Here is a 14,441-nt window from a genome sequence, read left to right on the forward strand (position 1 = left end):
GCTGACAAAGAATGATGTGAATGCGATCATCCTATGCTTGTGAAAGTGCACGACCTCGCGAACTGGCCGAGATCACCGATGCGGGCACTGGGCGAGCTCACATCTCTTTATGCCGTAGATTGTCATTGTCGACTGTATCTGTCAGAAGTATGTGTAGGCCTAAGGGTGTGGTGATAGGACATTCTCACGTCTGATTTTACTGACCCGTTTCAAGATCCATAGTATTTCGTAGATTAAAAGTTGTCAGATTTCCTTTTCACTAGTTACGGGTAGTTTACAACTTGTTGATGTTTAGTCCAGACTACGATTTTAAATTTGTGGTCTTCTTTCTTTGGTTTAAGGTAGTCTACAGCTTGTACATCTACCGTTCGCTTCTATAAATGAATAAACCACTTTAGTAAATATATCACTGTTCAGTTGTCATGTTTCATCTCGTCAATGTTGACTGAGTGTGGTAGCCTACAGGGTAAAGGCGAGTTTCATCACACTGCAGACCTTCCATAACATCGTACGATGTATATGTTTTGTGGTCACAGTCGCTTGGGAATCGATACACGTGTGTGGTATGGCATTAGAAAAGTAGGAAGTTGGGAAATGCAATGGCCGCACGTATCGCCGAGCTCGGAAAGAGATTTCCCTCAAAAAAGCCTCAATTTATTCAATAAATCAGCATCGATGGATTTCAATACATCTCCGAATTCATACCTGCTATCGACTTTGCGTCAAAATCCATCTTCTGTGCATTTTTTGGCGCGATTCATTTCCGACTGGATCCTCACTTTCAAGATGAAACAGTGACTTTCTAACGACAGAAGTGGGTGGTACAATGGGTGAACCTGCGCCCACCCTGCGATACCTTACGTGTAAATATAAATGTTTCAAACGATCGTGGACAGACAGTAAATAGCCAATCACAGCGCCGCTACTTTCAAACCACCCGCTGCTGTTGTGAGAAAGTTGTAGTTTAATGTTGAAAGCACTGGTCCTGTCAGAAATTGCACCCAAAATGCACATAAGATTGTTTTTGATGCAAAGAGGATAGCAGGTATGAATTCTGAGATGGATTGGAAGCCATCGATGGTGGTTTATTGAACATATTGTGGCTTTTTTGAGGCAAATCATATGCAGCGTACAGCTGATATTCGGTTCCAACTTCCTATTTCTCAGACTTCTCTAATGCATACCGCACAGCGTCCGTCATGTATCGATTCACAAGCGCCTGTGCTTACCATTGGCCCATACCAATTACCATTGGCCTTGAACGCTATGCAGCGCATACACGGCATCATAAAATCATGCCGCAAATATATGCGCACGGTCAGAAATGTCCGAAACTTGTCACAAGTGATGGTCGATGGCAAGTGGTTTGACGCAACAATTATTATTTTGTTCAAGACCTCTATCAGTGTCTTGTGGGTCACGATCTAAAAACAGCACACAGCTGAGATGTATAAACCGTTAACCGTCATCACAACGCACGAATTCGGTTGTCACTCTCATCAAAGTATTTATCTATATCATGGCTAGATATGATGGAATTACTCTTAATAGTGTACATTACCTCGTAAGCTGTACAAATTTGCATGAAATAATCACATATATGACCCTTCGAGCTCATTTTCAGTCAAGACCAGCCTTGCCCGACATATATTCCCCCATATTGCTTGTTTACATCCAGAACGAGGCTTCATCCTTATTGGATTATGCAAATTACGGTACGTCCTTTCAATTTGAACACTCAGATCATACGTACATAGCCGGTATAGCCGGCTAGACTGCTTGATTGTAGCGATATTACAGGGAACCAGCGGATTGTCACAAACATTGATGTGGCAAGTTAATACTCCGAGTTCTATCAAAACATAATTTGTGTGCTTTCATCCTATTGTTTTGCAATTTTAATGGAAAGGTTTAATTCGTTAAGGCAATAAATGTGGAGTGAGCACTATATCACTTTTATCAGTGGTGTCTGCTGACAAAAAATGAGATAGGATGCTCTCGGGGACAAATATTTGGACTGTCACATTGTTAGTATTCTTTTCTGATCTCCCACTTGTCGTGGCTCATTTTAAAGCCCTTGAAGTAAGAAGATAACTTCACCTCCTTCGGTTTTCGAACGTTGAAAATTTCTATTTTCCCCATAGAATTAGTAACACAGAGATTGCGGCCATTTTGGATTTCAAATATCGGTAATATTACCAGTAATTTGTTTTTCTACTACCGATATTTGCGCCTTGACCCTGATTTTTTTATTGATTTGCTGATTAGAATGGTTGAAATATTCGTTGAGGAGAGAGTGAGAGCAAAAGTGTAAGTCTCATTTTCGAGGTACATACTACCTCAATCACTTCCGGTAAACTAGCTTATCCATAACTATCATAGGCCGTGTTATTTATTTCTGTAATATATTTATCCCAACAAAAGACACAAGAGTCAAGCAAGTAACAAATGAACAAAAATTAATTAATTAATAGATAAATATATTTATGAGAAAACAATAAATTGAATAAGAATTGAAATGATTGAATGAACCACACATTCAATATGTTCAAAATGCGACATCAGTATCACTACCTACTATATAGAATAGAAAGCTTTAAACGTACGTAGCTTTGCAATACTGTCGTGTTATTCAACCCATGATATCGTTTGCTAAGGCCAAGAATTTCTCAAGTTTGTTTCTCATGACATCCTCGCGCGCGTCAATTCAGACCCGCCGCGCCAACCTTTTTTCTGCTCATGAGGAAATAAAATGAAAAAAAAATAAACGCAAAAATACGCGACGATAGTGCAAACACAGTGCTGTGTAAAAGAGAACTGTAAACAAAGTAACTGACACTAAAATTCCATTCAGAACAGTACCCATGTTATATTCAGCTGTCATAACTGTACATTGCTGCACTAAAAGTCAAACCACAGAATTGTTGCTATACAAAAATACTAAGCAACACTGTGCATTTATCTCAGCGTTAATTCCTCTATGTTTTTTTTCCATGTTTTTTCGCGTTCTTGTTGGTTGAAGAATAAATAGAAATGAGAGAAAAAAAGTCTGCGTCATCGAATCATTTTTGCGATATGTCTAGGATGAGAAACGAACTTTTTATTTTTCTTGGCCTAAGAGGAACTTGTAAATTGCGGATGTAACACTGCACTGTTTACCCTGTAAATAGTGCCTTTTTGTATACATATGTAAAACACGGTTGCTCTATACACATGTCGCGGTACATAGTTTCCCATGGCACATGATGAGAAGCCATTTTATTATGCAGAGCCTGATCAAAAATAGATTGACTGTGAGTCATTCAACGAGGAAAGTTTCAACGGAAGAAAATTGTCAAGAGTTATCTCAGTATAAATCTTGCGTCGCGACCAGTGTACTCTGATTTGACGGAACGAATCGAGAAATCACTACAGAAAACACTTGATTCGTGAGCGCGTTTCTAAAGGAAACGGTGATTTTGTTAATTTGCGGTCGGAAAGAGGCAAGTCCATTTAACTGGTGAAGGGTATTGGAAGACATCATCATCATACATTAGATTGTCTCTCGTCGATCTACCCTACGTATGGTCATTATTGTCTAAAATAAACTTTAGGGAGCCGTCATTATTTACGGCCTGGGGGTACGGAGGAATTTCATTGGAAACATCGAAATTTCGAGTAACCCCCCCCCCCTTGTTTACTATGATGAATTTGAGTAATCCCCTAACTCAGAAATTTTGACTGACCCCTCTCACTTAGAAAAGTTAATACGATACATGTATTTGTAAAATTTTCATAAATACAGCAATAGTAAAGACTTTTCAAATTCTGATGTACCCTGCTAGATTATCATCGGTTATCTCATGACGGTTGAAAAAGCTGAAAGCAACAAAATGAAATTCAAATTGACATAAAAGTACATGTATAGATATGTACGCCGTAACCAGTATCGAACCATATAGTATTGTTTCATTTGGATGGGTATTACGACAGAGTTTTCACTAGGATATCTGACTGGTGGACATAATTTGAAAGGACAGGGGGAGAACACGCTAGGGACAGTGTGACGGAGGGAGCTGCTGTCCCCTATCTTGCATGGAAAATTTGAGAAATTGATGTGTGCAATGGTGCAGTCTGAAGCAATCTGAGAGGTGTTTTTAATTTCTTTTTTTTATTAAGCAAAACTGTTAGAACACCCCAGGGGAAGAGCACTAGGGGGTACCCACTCTCGTATCGAAAATTTCGAGAAATTGATGTGTGTAAAGTTGCAATCTGAGAGGTGTTTCATTTTGCTATCAGTAAAATTGTTTGAAAATTACATTGAACACTGATATTTTTATTACATTCTTTGCATGATCAGTGTTTGAATCACAATATTCAACGACCAAACAATGGCAATACGTTTTGTAAAAAAGTTCTCAGTTTGCCAGAGACTGAAAACCAAAGAAAATGCAGGTATGGAAAATCTGTTACCTTCTTGTGTCATTTCTCCAGCTGGAGCTTCCAATGAAAAGCCTGATTATGGTATGGTTAAATGTCGTTACGGTTATTGAATTGAAGTGAATGAAAATATATGTCTCTGTCATATTAAAGGATTAATTCACAATAGTTCAAGTTTTGTCCCAGATCCTGTGAAAAAAATTGAGAAATTGATGTATGCAATGGTGCAGTCTGGTGCAATCTGAGATGTACTTTCGATTTGTCATTTTACTAGTAAAACTGGTAGAATACCCAAGTGGAGAGCACGAGAGGGGTGTTCCCCCTTTCGCCTAAAAAATTGAGAAATTGATATGTGGAATGGTGCAATCTGAGAGGAGTTTCAATTTATTTCGCACAAAAATTGAGTTACGTCCTTCTTCCTCTCCAAATTTTGAGGAACCCCCTTTATTGAGTTTCAATTTTTGAGTAATCCTCCACATTCCTCCAACCCCCAGGCCGTAAATAATGACGGCTCCCTTAGCATAGAAAATATAACCACAACTCCGACGTCATCACATTGCACTCGTCACATGTGTAATTCCGTTTTGAGAAGATATATTTTTTTAAAATGCGAAAATGCTGAATTTTAGCTGAAGCTAGCACGCGTCGTTTGGCCTAGCTGTAATTCCTCAGCTAGAGTAGAGTTATCTTGCCTTTCAAAGTTCAGTACAACTTTGTGTCCTTTTGTTGCAAAATCAAAATCCAGGACACGTGGAAGGTATACACGAATGAAAGACATGGCGGACGATAAAAATATCAAACGCAGCTTTATCAAAATGAACGCAAGAAATTTTCTCTGGAATGATACACAATGAAACTTGAAGCTCCATGCATGTGACTGCCAAAACCATGAACTGACCATGTGAACATTTGTTGCTCTGAATCTGCTGCCCGCATTTTATAGAGCATCCGGTACAAAACAGTCAAGCCAAGTGAGTGACCTGCTTTTGTATGCCAGTGTGCAATCAACTGAACTCAGTCTCAGCACTACCTTCTTTTCCCGCATTCATTTTAAAAACTCACTTCTTAAATTAAAATTCCTTTCCGGAACATTGTTTTCTCTGAGAATACCGACCATAAGTCCGGTGCTTACGGGATTAGTTTAAATTGGAACGACGGGACATCGCCAAATCATAATCCGTTGCAACTCCAGTTCCAGAACGAGTTCTGAATGAGGAACTCCTATTGTGGCGGGAGATCGCGCTTGGTGTGACCCTAGATGACTCCACGCCCAAACACGTGTATTATGTTTAATAGGGGTTGCCGATCCCCAGAGTTGACGCACTAGAAACGTAAATCTTTAATTGGGGTATCAGCTCCTCCCCCCCCCCCCCCCAAAAAAAGCACACACAAACCGAAACTCCTTAAGGGACAAAGACGGCCATTTTTCATGAATTTTGTTTGATGCCAGATACTACTTATATTAATTTACATGTTGAAAGATACTGAATGAATGGGTGACCATGCATATATTCGACCAAAAAGCCGGAACATTTTTTCAGTTTATTTTCAACTCAAGTTTAGTCCGAGTCGCTGTATATTCATAGACATCATATGCAAGATTCAATGACAATGAACGCCTGAAACATTGCAAAATCATGGGATTCTGGGACCAAACACGGCACGTCCGATCAGTAGCGTGGCTTTTTCACATTTGCGTAGATTTACGATAATCCGGCTTTTATAGGGGAAGTTCCTGTTTCATTCAATTTCAAATGCCAGGAGAATCAGGCCGACCGCCATAGCCTACATATGCCTTTCCAGTGCCCGTTTTCTCAAAAAGAGGGTGTTTTATTATTAATAATGAAGCAAGTTCCTAATTGCTTCTTAAATCTGTCTGTTCTCGTCAATATGCACCGCTTTTCGTGTGATCGGTAATTTTCGACATGTAAAGATCTAAGGGGAAGCGCCAACTTGAAAAGATCGACGTCGGACAAAGCCTGCACGTTTGGAGATGGGCGTTTTGACCCAAACACATAAACATCCGAGAAATTGATTTCATTGCAGGAAGAAATATTTTTTGAAAAAAAATGCAGAGGTGCAGAGTTTTGTTTGACATGTAAGTTAGCCAACATAATTTTGCGACTGCCTCTAGCCGGCCGGGTCTGCGTCCAGGTGTGAACTGTTGGCCTCTGTTGCACCAGCGAGATTTACGTGCGTGGCGGGCTTTAGCATCGGTGCGTGACGGTCCAGGGTGACATCGACAATTTACTTTAACATTAGTGCAGAGTGCTGCGCAATGTGTACTTTGTGCTTCCCTTGCAAGACCTTAACCTTTGTCTACATCTCTTCTCAGCGCACAATGTGCTTTATTGGCAGCAAAGCTGCATTTTACCAGTAACCGGAGGATATATAAAAAGCAAATTAAAATGAAAATAGCAGATAATAGCAAATGAAAACATACACAAACACAACACCAGGTTTCCAAGTTCTTGTATATACGGCGCCAGTTAGTGAGAAGTTTTGACGTATTTTTATCGAATTTCTCAAGCACAATGAGCAAGTCTTTCACGCCGTATACTTTTCAAGACTCCACCATACAAAGTGAGGAGCAAGAATATAAAGGCCCTTCTTTGAGTTTGAAGGCAACAGAAAACGCCGGTAGGCAGCTGAAGGGCGGAACAATGTTAAGGTCTACTCAGTTTCGGGCGGCATTATTGAAACAAAGCAGGTAGGGTTACGAGCAATAGTTCAATTTCGCGTCGAATTGGGGACTGTAAATACGTCAGATTTCGACTTTTTGTCTTGGTAAGTAAATATTTAGGCCCCCTAATGTTCGAATTCTACGTACAGCAATAATTGTACTGAATATTTAATGATTGTAACTTTTGTGGCCACCAAATTAACGAAACAATGCCAGTGTGGTCTTATTTTTATAGGAATATGCTAGGCCTTCTTTGATTTCTGTGTGCAAAAATGGTTGACTTAAAAGTGCCGTGGATTACGTACAATAATTTATTATAAAGTTTTACTTATATTCAGACAATGAAAACAAATGTCACTGGCACAAACATATTATACTATAGGCTATATCAAGTAAGGGAAAGGTGAACACTGAAGTGATGTTGTAACTCAGTGTAATTATTCTACATAACGTTCTTTTACAAACTCAATATGGCTTCAGAAAGAAATAAAGGACAAAACTTGCCCGGGCAGATATCATTGCAGCATTGCACCACTGTTGGTATATTTGTCGACCTTAAAAAGGCATTTGACACTATCAAACATAGTATACTTTTACAAAAACTCGAATTTTATGGAATAAGAGGACATCACCTACGTTGGTTTCGAAATTACTTTGAAAACCGCAAGCATTTAGTTGTTATAGATGGAAAAGCGACTGAACCATGTCAAATCAAGAGTGGAGTTCCACAGGGTTTCATTCTAGGGCCAACTCAACTCTCTCTCTCTCTCTCTCTCTCTCTCTCTCTCTCTCTCTCTCTCTCTCTCTCTCTCTCTCTCTCTCTCTCTCTCTCTCTCTCTCTCTCTCTCTCTCCCCACGAGATTAATAGCACTATTAGCTACTTCAATTTCAGACTTGCTGATGTAACAATTGTTTTTAAATCATTTGACTCTCAAACACTAGATCTCAACCACATACTGAATTTCATAAAATCAACGATTGATACACAGCTAATAAACTAATGTTAACGCACAAAAACTACTTTCATTGGAGGTTATAAACAGCAAGCGAAGGTATTTGGTTGCGGATATAAGACCTCTGGGGTGATAATTAGCATATTTGGCGGGAAATAATCACCCAAATATGTTAACTTTCACTCCTTCGAAATGTATGGGATAATGTAAGCTCAGAGTGGAACATTGATTTAAACTAGTACAATACAGGACAAAATAACTCAATCATTAAATTCTACGATCCGAATAAACTCAGTAAAACAAGCATGGACGCTCATGCCACTGCTAAGTTTCTGCAATACGAGTGTACTCTAATTAAGGTTTGCTTGAATTTGACCGAAACCATTTTGAAATGTTTTATTCGAAGGCCAATATTGGAGACAAAGCTCGAGGCAGCTTTGGATATGCCATCTGCGAAACTGGAAAAAGGTATGGCGGATTGGAACTTAGGGAAAAGTCAGTAATTCTCGATAAGGCGCTTTACATAAAATTCTTTGTTTGCCGTCTGCATGCTGGTAGGTTTTCAGAGAAAATTAAGAAAACAAAGACAATGTCAACACTATTACAAAAAATAAATTTTGCCTAAGGAAACCAAATAAAAATTGAGCTTATGTTAATACACTTGTGTTTTTTTTGTCTGTGTTTGTTTTTTCCCTGGCTGGCTGGTAGGTTTTTCAAAAATCCAAGGACGGCAAACAAAGAAATTTCTTTAAATGGCCTAAAATTCGAACTCACCGTCAACATACGACATCCGGTCACCTAGCGAAGACATAACAGTCAAAACCGCTCGGCTAAATCTCCAGACTTGAAAGAGAGTGGTTCAATAACCGAGCTATAGTTGTTACAATTTTCCTGACTGCAAACCCTCCACACCCTGTAGGGTTCACGAAGCACCCGCATGCACTCACTCGTTATCACGTATCGCTCGCACCTTTAAGATATTGTATTTATGAAGGTAGATAGCAAAGAGTGATAGTTGAATACACTGTTCGGGAAACATCAGTTTTAATCCTGTTCTGACTTGAAGACCAATCTTTAGTCTACATTCACACAAACACCTCTGGAGAAGGGGGATTTCAGGGGGGGGACTTAAAACAATTTACAATACACCAGGGGGGTCTCAAAAATTGACGCGAAAGGGGACTTGAAAATTTATTTAATATCAAAAATATAATTTAATTTTCGGACAACGTCTAGTTTTATGTGATCGCATAGACATTTACACATTCTGCCGTACACAGCAACTTTAATTTTTAATAAGTATTTCTCAAGCGAATGCCAAATATAAATATACCGAAAGATACTTTGAACGATAAGGTGAACAAAGGTACGTTCATTATCTACGTATACATTTCCCCGATAAGTAATAGGGTAATAATCTGTGGGGATTTTTGAATATGTATCAAGATTACCATTTAGGGCTGTACTGTGCCAGCACTCAACGCTTCCATGTGAAAATTTAGCGGTAAGTAAAGTTTACAAATAAAGAGTCTGAGAAGATATTTATGTTGCCAAAGCAATAGGTATATAAATAGTGATCTAAAACTTCTTGTAATTTCCTTCAATGTGTTTCATTGTGTGACTTTTCGGCCTTTGCCAACACATGTTGTTTTAACGATCATCAGGCAATGACCCTGATGAGGTCCATCGGTGCACACACCTCGTCTCTTCAGAGAATGAGGAAGAATAAATTACGCGTGGAACTAGACAGTTAATAGAAAAACGATGACCAAGAATAATTAAAGGTGATTTTTTTTATTCAGTTCATCAACAACTTTTACACGCATGTCGATTTTTACGCCGATAGCATGTCATCGTATATCCTTAATACTTCAACTAAATAAGGGAAAGTCAATTGATGGAAAAATACTGATGAACATGTGGTGGCGCTATTCTGTCAGCCTTAAGATCGGCAAACATTTGCAAAGTATATCCCATTAGTCTTGCAGTCTGGGGTATACCTGCTATGTCTTCTTTTTTCTTCTAGGTTGACATTGTTTGTAATACCAAACAAAAAACACCATTGGCACTCTGTTAGCTTTGGGCAACTTGGATTAATTATCATAACTAAAATAGCCGCCCACGTATCACATTTTGTCTCAGAGGCAGGATTCAACTAGTCTATATATCTCGTAATTTCGGTTTCATTTTCGTTGTTTTCGCAATGATTTTGATAAAGACTACATAGTAAAGATCAAAGACTAAAGAAAATATATGCTACCATTTAAAAGTTTGCATGATTGGCTAATTTGCATACTTTCAAAAGGCAGCAAGCTGTATACCCTTCTTATAATGAATAACTCAACACTCGATATTTTTTTTCTGCCAAGATTTTGCTGAAGACAATTAAGAAAGTATACTTTACCACTTAATCGTTTGTGTGACACGCATATTTGCATGATTTCAAGATGGCGGCCAGTTGTGTACCCTTGTTAATAATTAATAACTCAACGTTGACAACCATCTCATTTCTTCAAGTTATGTTTATTTGTGTAGCTATTTTAATTCAGCATATTTTTCGTTGTTTGTATTATACGGTTGTGAGTACATCACACATTTTCCTTCTTACAACTTGCACAAAACCCGAGTTGTCGTGACGTAGAACGACAAGAGAAGTAATCCTGCTTTTTTTCTGAGACCACAAACTTGGCTTGTGCATGTTATAATACAGTATATTTTTCGTTTACATTACACTGTAGTAAGTACATCATATATTTCACTTCTATAAAAATCGCACAAAATGTCTTTATAAACAGACAGAAATACTGGCAACACATTAGCATCGCCGTTTCCTTCAGTCAATTATTAATTATTTCAAGTCGATCAGTACTCGTACAATATACCAAACATGCAGTTTACCATGCGCGAAGGTTACATATACAGGTTCGAAAAAACATGATTTCTGACAATAAACTCTGACTCCTTATTCACTAAGATCACGTTTTTTTGTGGTTCCAGATTACAATTTTTGCAATCAGAATTGATCTGTGATCATATTCTCTGTTATCTTAGACTGGTACCATGGGTCTTTGCAGTCTGGGACTGGCCCCAGAAAAACAGATAGTGAACAGTTCTAAAAGCACATACGAATAAGAATAAATAAAAGATCTTTGATTATCCTAACAGCAAACAGAATAAAACTGTTCTGAAATATTTGTGTCCAGCATCTAGGTGTAGACTGAAAGATCCGTTGTTCAAGGACGCTCTCTTCGCTTCCCTTCTCTTAAGAAGGGGAGCGTAGAAAGCGCCCTCGAGCGACCGATCGTTCAGCCTACATCTTTAGGTGTAGCATATCGTTTGTCGTGGTAAGACTGAAAAACAGCTGAAAATCAAGTTGATCAAGTAGCCCAACTTGTCAGTATCAATTCAAATTTATGAAGGAAAGATTAGCGTAATTTGTCTCTTCTCCGCTGAAGTTTGTTGACACCAATATTAACAGATATCTGCTTTTACTCCCCTGAAACTATAATCCTAATTACTCTTTTGGACTGATACATGCAGGACATACATATTCGATTACGGGTTGTATGGTTTACGTATAGTACGTTAAAAGGTGCCTGGTATTAAATAATCATTACAACTATGCAATTTCATATCAAAAATATCTAATTTCCTCAACTTGTTTCTTGCTACTTTTCTATGGAAAGTTGACTCCAATTGCAGTCACGGCATATATAAAATTGTCAATGAATAATATATAGTTATACACTAGGGGAGGAAAAAACATGATAAATCCTCACAAATGTGTTTGAAAGCATTTTCTTCTATTGCTGCCAGTTGCCTAGAGTTGATAAGTATGGCTGTAGTGGATAATGTAGTAGAAACAGCTGCTTTGCTAGTGGTCCGAGTTGCAAAGTACTTTTTTGTTCCTATATTAAATCATGTTTCTTTTAACTTAATATTAAGACCTTGATGTAATGAATTTGAGATGGATGCGAAAAGGAACGGAACATATCCCCGTAAAAATCATTCGTTTAAGGTAAAATTTCACAAGGACAGATATTTGGACTCTAAAGCTGTACAGTACATTTCCGATCTTCCGCTTTTGTGGGCTACTGTTAAAACTCTTTAAGTAAATTAAGGTTTATATGTCTTATTGTTTTAAAATTCAAAATGTATATTATGAACTTTGATAAATTCTTGCTAATGATTTTCTCAAGTACAAAAATTAACATGTTGAAAGCTCTTACCTTTTTCAATATAGAAGTGCATGTTACATTCAATGAAGTATTCTAAAATGCATGAAAATGGAGCCTAGAAGTTTTAAAAAAACATCAAGATTTACAGTTTGTTCATATAAATCGGGACTGGAGTTGTTTTACTGCTTTCAAATGCCTTTAAATTCCTGTATGGCAGTATGGCAACAATATTGGGAAATTAGGTTATCTCGGAATTTTTTGTGGCTAATCGTAATTTATCTCTAAGTGATATGGTATAAATACCCAGACTAAGTCACATGCTGGGATCATCAAATGAAATAATTTACCGAAAAATTAGTTTAATCTGCTCGAGCTCCACTATATGCGTTTCAAGCTGTTCTGTCATAAAAATACTGTGCATTCTCAAGTAAGCCATATTAAATTTAAGCAAAATTTGAACAATTTGAAAATTTGAAATTTGAAATTTGAAAATTGTAAATTTGTATCCAAATATGGTAATTTATAATTACTTACTTGTTTCTTGTGAAGCGCTAAAAGGAATACGCAGTTACTAGCAACACGATTGAAACTAATTTTTGGAGAATGGGATCTTTATATTGTTCAAATTTCTCAAAGTGTTGGGTGCCCTATAGCTGAATGTTGCAATATTACAAATAATTCATTATAACTTAAAAAGAATAGTAGATGAGCTTACATTTTCAGATTAAACAGACATTACTTCACTATCTAATCATCTCAAATTAGTTCCAATCGTGTTTAGCAGAGTTTTACCAAATGAGGTCTATTTTGTGGTTCTTCCTTTTAAAATCTATGATATTTTGAAGCCATTAGGTTTATGTTAATCATCTGAACTTTCCCATACAGTGGGACAGTGCCAGTAATTGTATTTTCTAAATGGATGATTTTGACAAGCAAAATCCATTAAAAACTTAAAAAGAAGCTAAAACAACGTTGGATGAAAAATGTGGACTTGGTTGCCGGACAACTCAATCATTACATTCTACGATGCGAATGAACTAGACAGTAAAATAAGCATCAAATGCTCATGCTACTGCTAAGGTTCTGCCGGAAGAGCATACTCTAATCAGGGTTTGCATGAATTGGAGCGAAACCGTTTTGAAATAGTGTGTTCTAGTTTATCATGTAGAACGCAAACATCCGAGATAGAGAGGCAGCTTTTGGATATCGATATCATCCTTGAAGCTGCAAATAAGTGTGGATTGGAGCCAAGATGAAAAGTCAGTAAATTCTCGATGGGAATCAAACTCACAACTTGCGGCACTCTGCCACCTAGCGAAGACATCACAGTCAACACCGCTCGGCTTAAACCCCTACCTATAAAAGGGTGTGGTTCAATAACCCAGTTATAGTTGTACAATTTTTCTGACTGCGACCTCTCCACAGAATTCAAAAAGCACCGCACTCACACAGACACTCACTCTCTCTCTCTCTCTCTCTCTTGATCACAAACATTTAAAGGTTATTTATGTAGGTAGATAGCAAACAGTGATCGTTCACCTACACTGCCTCGGGCAATACTAAAAACTATGAAAACACTACAACAACATACCGTGCGATCTAGCCTATCATGTCACTCTTACAGCGCTTGCGCATGCTCGCTGACCACAGTTGCTGGCCTTTATTCAATTCCCTGTCCATTGGCATAAATAACTTTGGCGTATGCAAGTCCAACCAAACTCAGTTGTTTAGTAACTTTTGCGGACCTCGTAACGTTTTCAAGGTAAGCTGTCTTCGATGTCACGGCTTGAGATCCGACAAAACTTCTAGGATTTAAGAAATACTGCCAGTAGATTTCCACTGGTCTGCGCTGGAAGTATGGTTGGAATTTCAAGTGTTCCTTTGAATAATTGACCTCCTTGTGGTTCGGCTAAGGCGTTCCTGTCACAGCTTGAAGGAAATGCGAAAAGACGAATTGATTATGACATGTGGAAGAAGTTAGATATGCCATCATGTCTGTCAGTGATCTCTCAGCGATTCGCATTAACGCCCTCTGTGAACAACTCAAGGGTCAGAGATCATGTCCATGGCCGTGCTACCATTTATTAAACTGTTTTAAGGCAGTAAGTGCCTCTAAAGTTAAAGAGGTCAACTTTTGTCTGAACTTTCGTCAATGAAACTTTCGTGTGTTTTCATATCCAAAACAAGAATAAGAATCGGAGGTCACAT

At 38.0% G+C, this 14,441-nt stretch overlaps 1 protein-coding gene across 4 annotated transcripts in view; it reads right to left on the bottom strand.

Moving 5' to 3' along the window:
* Positions 1-14,441, bottom strand: part of LOC139119221 (carbohydrate sulfotransferase 11-like) — a 233,798-nt gene that overhangs the window by 15,949 nt on the left and 203,408 nt on the right. The window contains exon 1 of one of the 4 annotated variants that reach the window (XM_070682922.1): positions 5,450-5,638. The exons of 1 other annotated variant lie outside the window; for it this stretch is intronic. The gene's annotated coding sequence lies outside the window, so the exon portion shown is untranslated. Of the gene's footprint in view, positions 1-1,561; positions 1,677-5,449; positions 5,639-14,441 lie in introns of those variants that run through there. 2 more of the 4 variants (XM_070682914.1, XM_070682905.1) reach the window with 2 other exon arrangements.

Source organism: Ptychodera flava, chromosome 2, assembly GCF_041260155.1.
Source record: "Ptychodera flava strain L36383 chromosome 2, AS_Pfla_20210202, whole genome shotgun sequence".
Classification (NCBI taxonomy): Eukaryota; Metazoa; Hemichordata; class Enteropneusta; family Ptychoderidae; genus Ptychodera; species Ptychodera flava.